This window comes from Lynx rufus, unplaced genomic scaffold, assembly GCF_022079265.1.
Source record: "Lynx rufus isolate CCGP_SWC_20201006 ecotype Redwood Valley unplaced genomic scaffold, mLynRuf1.p SCAF_16, whole genome shotgun sequence".
NCBI lineage: Eukaryota > Metazoa > Chordata > Mammalia > Carnivora > Felidae > Lynx > Lynx rufus.
In genome coordinates, this window is record NW_025814830.1 from 21,533,594 (window position 1) to 21,549,591 (window position 15,998).

Below are 15,998 nucleotides of genomic sequence, written 5' to 3' on the forward strand. Positions count from 1 at the left end.
GCAAGGACTGTTTGTTTTTTTTTTTAATTTGTTTTAAGTTTATTTATTTATTTTGAGAATGGGGGGAGGGGCAGGGATAAAGGAAGAGAGAGAATTAGAAGTAGAACTTGAACTCACAAACTGTGGGATCATGACATGAGCAGAAATCAAGAGTTGGTCACTTAACTGACTGAGCCACCCAGGTGCCCCCTGTTTACTGGTTTTTAAGTGTCTCTGTTTCCCATTTCAGATGTCAGTGAATGTTTTCCTACTAACTAGCTGAACTTGGCTAACCACAGTCTAATTAGTTTCATAAGCTTTTGTAAATTATTAGTATGTATTTGTGACCATATTGTGAAATACTATTTAGATTTATTGTAACATTTTATAATACTCTTTTAAATAAACTGTTTTAAAAAGATTAATGGAATATAGATGACAGTCTATTCACAGAATTACATGAAAACTTGTAATTAAAATGCTTAATGAGCTATTTGAAGTGCTGGTTATTAGTGATTAAATTAGTTTAAAACATGACTAATGGGATGTATAATTCATAACTTTTCTTTAAAATGACAATGCTTAGGATCTTTTTTTTTTAATGTTTTATTTATTCTTGATACAGCATGAGTCAGGGAGGAGCAGAGTGAGAGAGGGACACAGAATCTGAAGCAGGCTCCAGGCTCTGAGCTGTCAGCACAGAGCCCAATGTGGGGCTCGAACTCACAAGCAGCCAGATCATGACCTGAGCTGAAGTTGGATGGTTAACCGACTGAGCCACCCAGGTGCCCCAGGATCTTTTTTATTTTTTAAAGATTTTTTATTTTTAAGTAATTTCTACACCCAACATGGGGCTCAACCTCACAACCCTGAGATCAAGAGTTGCATGCTCTGTGGGCTGAACTAGCCAGGTGCTTCGACAATGCTTAGGATCTTAAGATTTCATGTTAAACAGGAGAGGCCAACATGGCGGAGAAGTAGGGGTATCATACTTCCTGTGTCTCTCAAACAAAGAAGGGCTGAAGCCAAAGGACTTTGAACACTGAGAGTCTGGGAGGAAAAGAGACTGAGTCTACCAGGGAGAAACCAGGACAACCTGACGGGCCATAGGTGGGTGACTGCGAACTGGGGGAGATAAAATGGGCCACAAAGGAATGGAAGGGAGGGATCCCCTTCTGCAGAGAGACAAAGGGAAGAGAAAGATTGGCTGGGGAAGTGTAGGACTGTATCTGGACAAGAGAAAAAAACCTCAGACCAGGACAGAGAGGGATCCCATCTCTAACTGCAGGGCTTTCTTCAGACTGGGGCTGGCTGCCCTGTTCGTGCACCTGGTGGGAGGGGAGCTACCTCTGGGTTTGGTAGTAGGTCAGGGGCGCAGTCTGCAGCAGGAGAAACCAGTACCCTACCCTGAAGTGCTGTGGCACAGGACAAAACCAGCCAGGACCACATATTGGGAGATGTTTCCCCACTGCTGGGGCTCACAGAGAAGGAGTTGAAATCCCAGCCAAGCAATGGAGCACAGGAATGGGTGGAGAGAGACAGACAGCCTCTTTTGCACTCGTGGCACTGTGAGGGCATTTCCAAAGGAATGATTTGGGACGCCAGGTGGTGGAGAAGAGACTGGGGTGGGGTGGGGGTTGTCATTTTTCTACCCACCACCACCAAGGCAGGGCCTCAGGGATCCACCATGGGGCCCAGAGTGGAGGCAGGACCAGCCTACACCAAACCACGTCCCTCCAAGCCAGGTAACTGCATATCTACTGGAGCGGGATACATGATGTGGAACCAGACGGACCCCTCCTCCAGACTAGTGCTGCTGCATTGCCTGGATTAATTCTAGGACAATTCTTGTTATATAGATACATTCGCCCTTCCATTTCTCTTTCTTATCTCTTCCCTCCTCTAGGCTGGTACTCTGGTTATTGGTTTGTTTAAACAGACATATTTAATCCATTCTTTTGATACATGTTCTACACTTCCTTTCTTTCCTTTCCTTTCTCTCTCTCTGGAATAATCAAGCCAAGTAATATAGTTTCTTTGTCTGGGTAACTTTATCTTCCTTTTTCCCTGCCTCCATCCTTATTTCCCTTTTCTCAGGATTAAGCCTTTTAGACTCTCTGCCTGGTCAATGTTTATTTTTTCTCCCCCCACCCCCCTGGCCCCGTCCCTCTCATTTCTCTCTCTTTGTATGTGCTCTTCCATCAGCACCGCCTCCACCCTGTTCTTTACTTGTAGCTGGTGTTTCTGGTTTTAGCTTTTGAATTGTTTTTAGTTTTTAGTTTTTGTTTGTTTGTTTGTTTGTTTTGTGTGTTTGCATGTTTTTGTTTCCTGATGGTCTGTCTGTCTGTTTTCCTTTCCAGGGCTACTCCAAGGAACAAATCAAAGCATACCTGGTAGAGAGTCCAAAACATCACTATGAGTAGGGAAATAAAATAACCAAATTCACAACAACAGAGAGCAAGTAACACTCTCCAAAAAACACCTCCTGAAGAGCCAGGCCCTGGATAGTGTATGATCCCCCCCTTTAATATAGCAGACTCGCAGGTGCAGAGCACTTAACAAGCTTTTAAAACTCCTAAGAGACAGAAAACTAGCTAAAATGATGAAACAGAAGAATTCTCCTCAAAAGAAATTCCAGGAAGAAGTGACAGACAATTCTCCTCAAAAGAATTTCCAGGAAGAAAGAATTGATTAAAACAGATATAAGCAACGTAACTGAACAAGAATTTAGAATAACAGTCATAACATTAATCACTGGGCTTGAAAAAAAGCATGGGAGACAGCAGAGAATATATTCCTGCAGAGATCAAGGGACTAAAAAATAGTCATGATGAATTAAAAATGCTGTAAATGAGGTGCAAAATAAAATGGAGATAGCCACAGAGTGGACTGAAGAGGCAGAGGAGAGAACAGGTATTTTAGATGATAAAATTATGGAAAAAAGAGGAAGCTGAGAAAAAGAGAGATAAAAAAATCCAGGATCACGAGGGGAGAATTAGAGAATTAAGTGATTCAATAAAATGGAACAATATCCATATCATAGGAATTCCAGAAGACAAAGAGAGAGAAGGCAGAAGGTGTAATTGAACAAATCATAGCTGAGAACTTCCCTGATCCGGGGAAGGAAACAGGCATTGAAATCCAAGAGGCACAGAGAACTCCCTTCAGACGTAACTTGAATCGATCTTCTGCACGACGTATCAGAGTGAAACTGGCAAAATACAATGATAAAGACAAAATTCTTAAAGCAGCTGGGGATAAACAGGCTCTAACTTACAAAGGTAGACACATAATAGTAGTAGCAGACCTATCTACTGAAACTTGGCAGGCCAGAAAGGAATGGCAGGAAATCTTCAAAATGATGAACAGAAAAAAAAAAAAAGCAGCCAAGAATCCTTTATCCAGCAAGCCTGTCATTCAGAATAGAAGGAGAGATAAGGTTTTCCCAAACAAACAAAAACTGAAGTTCATCACCACTAAACCAGTCCCACAAGAGATCCTAAGGGGGACTCTGTGAGTGAAATGTTGCAAAGACCACGAAGGACCAGAGATATCACTACAAGCATGAAACCTACAGATAACACAATGACTCTAAATTCAATTCTTTCAATAATAACACTGAATGTAAATACTAAATGCTCCAATCAAAAGAAACAGGTTATCAGAAAGGAAAAAAAAACCAAGTCCTCATTTCAGACCTGAGGCCACCTTCAGACTGAAAGTGAGGAGATGGAGAACTATGTATCATGCTACTGGAAGTCAAAAGAAAGCTGGAGTAGCCATACTTATATCAGACAAACTGACTTTAAATTAAAGGCCGTAACAAGAGATGAAGAAGGGCATCATATAATGTTTACAGGGTCTATCCATCAGGAAGAGCTAACAATTATAAATGTCTATGCACTGAATTCGTCAGCACCCAAATATACAAAACAATTAATCACAAACATAAGCAATCTTATTGGTAAGAATGTGGTAACTGTAGGGGACTTTAATACTCCATTTACAACAATGGACAGATCACTTAGACACAGGATCAATAAAGAAACAATGACCCTGAATGATACATTGGATCAGATGGACTTGACAGATATATTTAGAAGTTTTCATCCTAAAGCAGCAGAATATACCTTCTTGTCAAGTGCACATGGAACATTCTCCAAGATAGATCACATACGGGGTCACAAAACAGCCCTCAATAAGTATAAAAGGATTGAGATCATACCATGCACACTTGCACATCACAATGCTATGAAACTTGAAATCAACCACAGGAAAAAGTCTGGAAAACCTCCAAACGCATGGAGGTTAAAGAACACCCTACTAAAGAATGAATGGGTCAACCAGTCAATTAGAGGAGAAATTAAAAAATATATGGAAACAAATGAAAATGAAAACACAACAGTCCAAACCCTTTGGGGTGCAGCTAAGGCAATCCTGAGAGGAAAATACATTGCAATACAGGCTGATCTCAAGAAACAAGAAAAATCCCAAATACAAAATCTAACAGCACACCCAAAGGAACTAGAAGTAAAACAGCAAAGACACCCCAAACCCAGCAGAAGAGAAATAAGAAAGATCAGAGCAGAAATAAACAATATAAAAAAACAGTAGAACAGATCAATGAAACCAAGAGTTGGTTTTTTGAAAAAAATAAACAAAATTGATACACTTCTAGCCAGGCTTCTCAAAGAGAAAAGACAGTCACGAATGAAATGGACTTATCACAACCCATCCCTCAGAAACACAAGAAATTACAGGGAATACTATGAAAAGTTATATGCCAACAAGCTGGAAAGCTGGAAGAAATGGACAAATTCCTAAACATCCACACACTATGAAAACTCAAACGGGAAGAAATAGAAAATTTGAACAGACCCATAACGGTGAAGAAATTGAATCAGTTATCAAAAATCTCCCAACAAATAAGAGCCTGGACCAGATGGCTTCTGTGGGGAATTCTACCAGACATTTCAAGCAGAGTTAATACCTATCCTTCTCAAGTTGTTCCAAAAATAGAAATGGAAGGAAAACTTCCAGACTCATTCTATGAAGCCAACATTACTTTGATTCTCAAACCAGACAGAGACTCAGCAAAAAAGAGAACTACAGGCCAACATCCCTGATGAATATGGATACAAAAATTCTCAACAAGACACTACCAAATAAAATTCAACAGCATAAATAATTCAAAAGAATTATTTACCATGATCAAGTAGGATTCATTACTGGGCTGCAGGGCTGGTTCAACAGTCACAAATCCATCAATGTGATACATCACATTACTAACAGAAAGGATAAGAACCATATGATCCTGTCAATAGATGCAGAAAAAGCATCTGACGAAACACAACATCCTTTCTTAATAAAAACCCTCAGGAAAGTCAGAATAGAAGGAACATAGTTAAACATCATAAAAGCCTTTTATGAAAAGCTAATCACAGCTAATGTCATCCTCAGTGGGGAAAAACTGAGAGGTTTCCCCCTGAGATCAGGAACACGACAGGGATGTCCACTCTCACCACTGTTATTTAACATAGTGTTGGAAGTCCTAGCATCAGCAATCAGACAACAAAATGAAATCAAAGGCATCCAAATTGGCAAAGAAGAAGTCAAACTTTCACTTTGTGCGGATGACATGATACTCTACACGGAAAACCCAAAAGACTCCACTAAAAGTCTGCTAGAACTGAGACATGAATTCAGGTCACAGGGTACAAAATCAATGTACAGAAATTGGTTGCATTTTTATACACCAATAGTGAAGCAACAGAAAAAGAAATAAAGAAACTGATCCCATTCACAATTGCACCAAGAACTATAAAATACCTAGGAATAAGCCTAACCAAAGATGTAAAAGATCTGTATGTTGAAAACTATAGAAACCTTATGAAGGAAACTGAAGAAGACACAATGAAATGGAAAAACCTTCCATGCTCATGGATTGGAAGAATAAATATGTTAAAATGTCAATACTACCCAAAGCAATCTACACATTCGATGCGAACCCAATCAAAATTGTACCAGCATTCTTCTCAAAGCTAGAACAAACAATCCTAAAATTTGTTTGGAATCACAGAAGACCCTGAATAGCCAAAGTAATATTGAAAGAGAAACCAAAGTGGGAGGCATCACAATCCCAGACGTTAGCCTCTACTACAAAGCTGTAATCATAAAGACAGGATGGTATTGGCACAAAAACAGACACATAGACCAATGGAATAGAAGAGAGAACCCAGAATTGGACCCAGAATGTATGGCCAACTAATCTTTGACAAAGCAGGAAAGAGTATCCAATGGAAAAAAAGACAGTCTCTTTAACAAATGGTGCTGGGAGAATGGGACAGTGACATGCAGAAGAATGAAATTAGACCACTTTCTTATACCATTCACAAAAATAAACTCAAAATGGATGAAGGACCTGAATGTGAGACAGGACACCATCAAAACCCTAGAGGAGAAAACAGGAAAAAACCTCTTTGACCTCAGCCGCAGCAATTTCTTCCTCAACATATCTCCAAAGGAAGAGAATTAAGAGCAAAAATGAACTATTGGGACCTCATGAAGATAAAAAGCTTCTGTGCTGCAAAGGAAACAATTAACAAAACTAAAAGGCAACCAACGGAATGGGAAAAGGTATTTGCAAATCAGAAAAAGGGCTAGTATCCAACATCTATAAAGAACTCACCAAACTCCACACCCAAAAAACAAAGAATCCAGTGAAGAAATGGGCAGAAGACATGAAGAGACACTTTTCCAAAGAAGACATCCAGATGGCCAACAGACACATAAAAAGATGCTCAATGTCACTCATCATCAGGGAAATACAACCACACTGAGATACTACCTCACACTGGTCAGAGTGGCTAAAATGAACAAATCAGGAGACTGCAGATGCTGATGAGGATGTGGAGAAACAGGAACCCTCTAGCACTGTTGGTGGGAATGCAAACTGGTGCAGCCATTCTGGAAAACAGTGTGGAGGTTCCTCAAAAAATTAAAAATAGATGTACCCTATGACCCAGCAATAGCACTGCTAGGAATTTACCCAAGGGATACAGGAGTGCTGATGCATAGGGGCACATATACTGCAATGTTTAGAGTAGCATTTTCAACAATAGCCAAATTTTGGAAAGACCCTAAATGTCCATCGACTGATGAATGGATAAAGAAGATGTGGTTTATATGCAGAATGGAATACTACTTGGTAATGAGAAAGAATGAAATCTGGCCATTTGCAGCAATGTGGATGGAACTGGAGGGTATTATGCTAAGTGAAATAAGTCAGAGAAAGATACCATATGTTTTCACTCATATGTGATCTTGAGAAATTTAACAGAAGACCATGGGGGTAGGGAAGGAGAAAAAAAAAGAGTCACAGAGAGGGAGGGAGGCCAACCATAAGAGACTGTTAAGTACTGAGAACAAACTGAGGGTTGATGGGAGGGGTGGGGGAAAGGAAAAGTGGGTGATGGGCATTGAGGAGGGTACTTGTTGGGATGAGCATGGGTGTTGTATGGAAACCAACTTGAAAATTATATTAAGAAAAAGATTTCATGTTAAAACACATTATATGTTACAAGTCATGTATTCTTAAAGTATATTTAAGAATGTATATTTAGGGGTGCCTGGGTGGCTCCGTCGGTTAAGCCTCCGACTTCAGCTCAGGTCACGATTGAGTTCGAGCCCCGCGTCGGGCTCTCAGCTAATGGCTCAGAGCCTGGAGCCTGCTTCTGATTCTGTGTCTCCCTCTCTCTCTGCCCCTCCCCTGTTCATGCTCTGCCTCTCTCTGTCTCAAAAATAAATAAACGTTAAAAAAATTTTTTAATAAAAAAAATAAAAAAAAGAATGTATATTTAAAGAATTTATATTCAAAGTATAGCTTAGTGAATCTAGTGATAGTACAGTGACAGTATAGCTTATTTAAAGTTTATGTTAGCTGCTTCACACAAATGTCAAAACCAAAAAGCAGCAATAATCATGCATAAATACTGTAACACTAAACCACTGTGTAGGCTGGGAGAAGGATGAGTAGCAAAAAGTCAAAGCTATAAAGGTCAATACTGTATAATGGTTTTAGTAGCATTTAAAATGAAAAATCCTTGCCTGGATTATAGATGACTCCTCATATTTATTCTCTGAAAAGGTCTTTCATTTTTGTTTCTTTAAGACATGTGAATACAAAGCAAATATCATAATCAAATATCATGTGTGAAATAAAGGCTCCCCTCCCAGCTATTCCTGTTATTTAGACATTATTTGAGACATTTTGTGGAAAAATGTTTAATTATGTTTAATTACCTATCTTTCATTTTTTTTAATTAAAAAGTCATATGCTCATTGTAAAGAATTTAGATACAGAAAGTAAAAAATGACTAATCTTTCAAGTAATTTTGATCTTGTCCTCTACATGTGCAAACAGTTGTTAAATGTGGTAGGCATATGTTTTATACACATATAACTTTATACACATATTTTTATACACATATAAAATTATTAAAATTTATGCTAAATTCAGGAGAGGTCTGACATTTAAAAACATATTTGGTTCTAGGTAAATATGTCTGAAAAACTTTTAGCAAATAATTTAATATGCAAAACATATATTTACCTTCCTTAATTCCCTAAATACCACTACCATGATTAAATAAATCTGAAAATAAAAGTGTTCAGTGATCAATGGCAGCTATTTTGAGGAATTTCTAAAGGGTTTTAAATAGGTAAATAATATTGAGAAAATAGGCAATTAATGCTGACCAGGTCAGAGTCAATAGGGCACTAGAGGATGGACTCTCTAGTAGATCAATGAGAGATCTTGACTCAGAGCTGTGAAAGAGAACAAGGGCAAGCCATGATGGGGCCGGATATTCAGAAGGAGACAAAGGACCCCTGGAACTGTGTGGCTCACACAGGGAATAAGTGTATCTGTCACCTGGAGGTTCCTACTAGCTAATGAAAGTGGGGGATTTGCTGGTTCTTCTAGACAGTGTTCTAAATAATTTTAGAGTGTTGCCAAAAAAAAGAAACCTCTGAAACCACTTGGTGAAATGACACAAAAGGCTCAGGAAAGCAGCTGTGCCTCCCTTTAACTCCCCTTCTTTTCTTCCCACTGGAAAGCACAACTCTGTTCAGACTCAAAGAATCTGATGATCTCCCAGGTTGAGGACAGAGGAATGAGTAAGTCAGAGACTCTTAGAGTGTCCCTTGCTAGTGATTCTCACAGAGGTGGGTGCAGTTCACCACCAATGCATCACTTGTGCTATGTTATTTGAGGACCTTGAAGACACCATCTTGTTCAAAATATTTGTTCCACTTCAGGTGCCTGCTCCCAGCTTTAGAGCCCCAAGGAGCTCCTGCATGGGGAGAGGAGAAAGGGAGTAGTGGCAATCGTCTGCTGGCCAGAATTGTATGTGACACATGTGCTTTTCCTACCATATTACCTACCAACACTAATTCTTTCTAGAAATATAGGCAAAGGCATAGAAAAGTTATCAGACACAAGAAGAAAAACAACAGCTTAAGAGAAGGAAAGCCAAAGTGAGAAATCATGTAAATGATCATATACATGATATAAATGATCCCTACCTAAGCAAGGAAAAGAAGAGAATTCAAAGATTACCATACTATCTGCAAGAAGTAAACAGCACAATGTTTATAAAATTCTATATTAGAAAATTGGTGTTGATATGTAAAAGCAAGAGAAAAAATATTTTAAGACATAAGAGTAGTCAGAAAATATATTAACCTATGTACAACTTTCTGAAAATCATCCGAGGAAGTACTCTACCAAAAGAGATAGGAATTCATGGGGTGCCTGGGTGGCTCAGTTGGTTGAGCGTCCGACTTTAGTTAAGGTCATGATCTCACGGTTCATGAGTTCGAGCCCCGCGTTGGGCTCTGTGCTGACAGCTCGGAGCCTGGAGCCTGCTTCAGATTCTGTGTCTCCCTCTCTCTGCCCCTTCCCCGCTCATGCTCTGTCTCTCAAAGATAAATAAACATTAAAAAAAAAAAAAAAGAGATAGGAATTCAAAAAAAGTAAGGGCAAGGGGTGGCATATAAGTAAAATGGTAGCAATAAAGCTGGTAAAACTTGTTAAGTTTAAATAATCATTGATAACATGGTTTTGAATTATTAAGAAAGAATTTGCAAAACAGAAGGCGCAAAATTAAAACTGAATTAATCACCAGAAAAATACTTCCATATTATTTCAACAGAATCTTGAAACAAGCAGGGAAGTAAAACCTTTCTAAATGTGTCATCTCACTTGGGAAGTAAAAGTAAACACACTGTTACAATTATAAAAGTGTGAGGGAAACAGGGTCAGATATTTGTCAGAAATTGGAGTTAAGTCCTGGTAGCACTGAATTAGAATGCAGAACTTTCCAGTGCAGCTGACAAAAGAGGAAAAAGAGCTAGGAATCAATTCTGATTCAAGGGAGTTTTACCTTTCTCTTGCCAATTTCTTGAATGTCCTTAACTGAAAAACAGTGACTTTTAGCACAGGCTAGTTTGAACATTAGAGTAACAGTACAATTTTAGAGCAAAATCAATGGTGGACATTGTAGACGGCTTTGAAAGGATAATTATATACTAGTAAGTGTCTGACTTAAGGCCAAAAACTAATAATCAAAGGAAAGAGTGGAAGGGCATTCCAAAACAACTAGAAGGTTATTTTTCCCAAATGACTGCTTCAAATTGGTACCTCATTTCCCATGACCTTTTTGTAAAGTATGTTATTAATATTTATGTTAATATCTTTCATGTAAAGTTACCTTGTTTTCTAAAACTAAAACCTCCTGCACCAACTTGGCTCTGGGTCTGAGCTTGGAGATGTGTGGAGAAAACTTTCTTCAGGATACTGTTAATTAGATGCCAGTGCTATCCAGTGGTCCCCCCATCCCGACTCAGGCTAGGAAGTCACAGGCCACAGATTCTCAAGAGACTTTTAGGTATTTAAACTGTTTACATGGAATTTTTCAAATTATACAAAATTAGAAATATACGAAGGACCCCACTCACACTTCACACAAGTTCAGTGGTCAAAAACACATAGCCAATCTTGTTAAATCTACCCTCCATTTCCTACTTCCCTGGATTACTTTAAAGAAACACCTCAACCATGTCATTCCATTTTCATGTAGTTTGTTTCATTATTTAATTGTTTAAATAAGTTTACTTTTTCCTGAGCAGTACCATCATGTATTCATGTATTCTGTTACCGTATTTGTGGTCTACTCTAAAGATAAAAACTGCAAAGATTTCATCAGGACTAATTGTTTTGTTATTCAACAGATATTTCTCCAGGGCCTGCTATACATCAGACATTAGTATCAACAGAAGTAAACTATGCACATTCGACTTCATACAGAATAAATATTCTGGCAACTATATTGACTCATAAAAGAAGTGTGTGTTCCTTCATGAGGAGGTGAGCTTTACTGCAAGGCATTCAAGCAGATGCTGGCTGAGGTGTTGCGTTAGGGTGGACTTGGGCAAGATGCCTTCTAAGGCCTTTCCCATATCTAAGATTCTGATTGTTCTGTAATTTCTAAAAATGTAAATAAACAAATACAAAGGAAGGACTGAAGATCCTACATTATATGTATGTATTTTCCACATGGACAATTTCCAAATGATCAATATAAAAAAAAATGTGAGACCGGTTTTTGCTTCATATGAGAAACTGCCTCCTTTCTTTAGCATTATTATTATCATTATTATTTTATTATCATTATTATTATTATGAGTAGGGATCTGGATCCCTTATCACTGTAGGAAAATCTTATGCTCTGATTTAACTTTATTTCACTGACAACCTCTGCTCTAGGAAAGAGTCTACAGGCATCAGCAAAGGAAGCAACAGCATCACATGCCCTCACACTAACTCAGATTTGGGAGTATATCACAAAAACTCAATCATATTTTTTCAAGAGCACAAAACAAGTAATTTTTAGTAGAAAAGTAGTTTTAAGGCTTGAATAAAACAACCTGCTGAATGCAAGGGTGAACCTGATTTGTCCTAACCATATACAAATTAATACCCCTTTCACTGGAATTTTTCCTTACTACTCAATGAGTAACATCTATTGTAGAAACCATTAATTTTCAATCCATACAGACACACAAAAACACTTCAAATTCAGATGAACTAACCAATAAATCTGTGGTTTTTTGGAAACTTTAAACTTGAGTTGAACTTTCTTCAAAGTACACTGGCAAAACTCAAATCAAGGACACAAATAGTACAGCTATCTCATTACACAGAAAAAAAAAGAGAATTATTACTGTGAGTTTCAATATAAATTTTTGAGACAAATAACATTTATTCTAGGTTGGAATAAAAAGATGATTTTCACAGCATCCCATTAAGGTCATGAGAGAGAACCTCTCTTACTCATTGCATGATGTTCTTTCTGTACATTTTTCGTTTATAAGCCTGGGAAATGAAGTATTTCTAGTCACAGAGAATCCTAAAAGATAGGTAGATGTGAGAACTTAAGCCAGGGCAGAGTAACTAGCTCACTAAGATTAAATATTCTCTTTTCAAGAAATGAACTATTGACTAGCTATAGCTCTGACATCAGAGAACAGGTAAAGGTGCAAATATGTCCTTGAAATGGAGTTTCATCTTTTGGTAGAATGCTTCCTAGAGACAGAACATGGGCCTGAGGCATCAGGCATTAGGCCCTAGCACCATTGGGTACTAGGGGGAATACTTTTATTGTCTTAAAAATTTTTTTTCACGTTTATTTATTTTTGAGACAGAGAGAGAGAGTGAGAGAGCGCACTTGAGTGGGGAAGGAGCAGAGAGAGGGGAAGACACAGAATTCAAAGCATCTCTAGGCTCTGAGCTGTCAGCACAGAGCCCATCGCAAACCCACAAGCTGTGAGATCATGACCTGAGCCAAAGTTGGACGCTTAACCAACTGAGCCACCCAGTTGTCCCTCTGAGCCACTCAGGTGCCCCAAGAGGGTATACTTTTATGTTATGTTATGTTATGTTATGTTATGTTATGTTATGTTATGTTAATTTTATTTTTAATATTTTTTAAATTTACATCCAAATTAGTTAGCATATAGTATAACAAGAATCTCAGGAGTAGATTCCTTAATGCCCCTTACCCATTTAGCCCATCCAACATCCCACAACCCCTCCAGTAACCCTCTGTTTGTTCTCCATATTTAAGAGTCTCTTATGTTTTGTCCCCCTCCCTATTTTTTTTTTCAACATTTATTTATTTTTGGGACAGAGAGAGACAGAGCATGAACGGGGGAGGGGCAGAGAGAGAGGGAGACACAGAATCGGAAATAGGCTCCAGGCTCCGAGCCATCAGCCCAGAGCCCGACGCGGGGCTCGAACTCCCGGACCGCGAGATCGTGACCTGGCTGAAGTCGGACACTTAACCGACTGCGCCACCCAGGCGCCCCAGTCCCCCTCCCTATTTTTATATTATTTTTGTTCCCTTTCCCTTATGTTCATCTGTTCTGTGTCTTAAAGTCCTCACATGAGTGAAGTCATATGATATTTGTCTTTCTCTGACTAATTTTGCTTAGCATAATACCTTTTAGTTCATCCACATAGTTGCAAATAGCAAGATTTCATTCTTTTTGATTGCTGAGTAATACTCCATCGTATATATATACAATACATCTTCCTTATCCATTCATCCATCGATGGACATTTGGGCTCTTTCCATACTTTGGCTATTGTTGATAGTGCTGCTATAAACACTGAGGTGCATGTGCCCCTTCAAAACAGCATACCTATATCCCTTGGATAAATAACTGGTAGTGCAATTGCTGGGTCATAGGGTAGTTCTTTAATTTTTTGAGGAACCTCCATACTGTTTTCCAGAGTGGCTGCACCAGTTTGCATTCCCACCAGCAATGCAAAGGAGATCCTCTTTCTCCACATCCTTGCCAACATCTGTTGTTGCCTGAGTTGTTAATGTTAGCCATTCTGACAGGTGTCAGGTGGTATCTCATTGTGGTTTTAATTTGTATTTCACTGATGATGAGTAATGTTGAGCATTTTTTCATGTGCCAGTTGGCCATCTCGATGTCTTCTTTGGAGAAGTGTCTATTCATGCCTTTTGCCCATTTCTTCACTGGATTATTTGTTTTTTGGGTGTGGAGTTTGGTAATTTCTTTATAGATATTTGCAAATGTTGTTGACTATAATAGTAACACAAAAACAGTAATTTCCAATAGCAATTCATGATAAAACTCTCAGAAAACTAGAAATAGGGTAAACTTCCTTAACACAATAGAGAGCATCTATAAAACCCAATAGCTAATAATATCATAATTAATGGTGAAAGAAGGAATGCTTTCCCCCAAGATCAGAAGCAAGGCAAGGATGTCCACTCCCACCAATCTTTTCAACATAGTAATGGAAATTTTAGCCGGGAAAAGAAAAACAAAAAAGGCATAGATTGGAAAGAATAAATAGAACTGTCTCTCTCTGGGGTGCCTGGATGGCTCAGTTGGCTAAGCATCCAACTTCGGCTCACATGATGATCTTGTGGTTTATGAGTTTGAGCCCCAGGTTAGGCTCTGTGCTGACAGCTCAGAGCTTGGAGCCTGCATCCAATTCTGTGTTTCCCTCTCTCTGCCCCTCCCCTGCTTGCATCTGTCTCTCTGTCTCAAAAAATAAACACTAAAAAAAAAAAAAAAAAAAGACTCTCTTTGTAGATAACATAATTGTCTATGTAGAAAATCCTATTGAATCTTAAAAAAACCTCCTAGAGTCAATAAAGAAGTTGAGCAAGATTGCAGTATACAAGATTAACACACAAAAAAATCAATTGTATTTCTAATTACTAAAAACAAACATGTGGAAACCAAACTTAAAAACACAACATTTATAATCACCTAAAAAATGTAAAAGATCTCTGGTGAACATACATGTCAGCTGGAGGAGATGGTTAGCATGGTTGGGAACAGGTAACAATGAACAAATAAATAAATATACAGAGGAAAGTGGGAGCCGGGTTTCTCACTGCTAGAGAAGATATATACAGACAGAAAAGATTAGAAAGAAGTCTTTTTTTTTTCAACGTTTATTTTATTTTTGGGACAGAGAGAGAGACAGAGCATGAACGGGGGAGGGCCAGAGAGAGAGGGAGACACAGAATGGGAAACAGGCTCCAGGCTCTGAGCCATCAGCCCAGAGCCTGACGCGGGGCTCGAACTCACGGACCGCGAGATCGTGACCTGGCTGAAGTCGGACGCTTAACCGACTGCGCCACCCAGGCGCCCCTAGAAAGAAGTCTTGACATGCTGTGTTGGATCAGAAATGGAAGTAATGGCATAAGTTCATGGTTTTATAGTAAGTGAAGGTGATGTATACACAAATATACATACACACATATAGTTATAGATATGTATATTTGTGTGTTGAGTATATAAAGCCATATCTGTATTTCCTGCTCTGTCCATTGAGAGAAGCTAGAAGAAATGGCAACTCAGAAATAACCAGCACACTGAAAATTTAGAACATGGCTTTTAAATACCATCTTCTACAAAAGGAAATGGGGATCCTTGGGGAGAGAGAAGATTCTAGACTTAGGGCAAGGGAAGAATAAGATGAGTCTGGAATATCTGTCTATCCCAGAGAACATGTAAAATAGATATAGGAGCCAGCCTGAAGGAGCTCCTACTGCGAATACTTTGAACATTAAAGGAAACGATTTTATTTATTGAATGTAATATGAATACATAGATCTATACTGATAAATGAATACATAAATACATGGGAGAGAAGCAAAAGATCTTCCTTATAGTAGAATGCCAAGTATAAATGTGGAAAGAATGTTGGAAATAGAGAATTACTCTTTGACAACTATCTTAGAGAAGGCAATCACAAAGAGGGAAAAGAGTGAATTTAAGGTGGAGAGTCCTGGTGGTCACTAAGATGATCAGAAGCTCAAGGTAAACATTTTGGTGGTGAGATAGACCAACATCATGTGCTTCCTGATATAATGCACTGAGAAATGCACAGCACTGGTTATGCAATT

The 15,998-nt window shown here is 38.6% G+C and overlaps 1 protein-coding gene across 2 annotated transcripts in view; it reads right to left on the reverse strand.

The window, feature by feature from the left end:
• Window positions 1-15,998, reverse strand: part of ITFG1 (integrin alpha FG-GAP repeat containing 1) — a 349,315-nt gene that overhangs the window by 109,510 nt on the left and 223,807 nt on the right. The window lies entirely within an intron of this gene.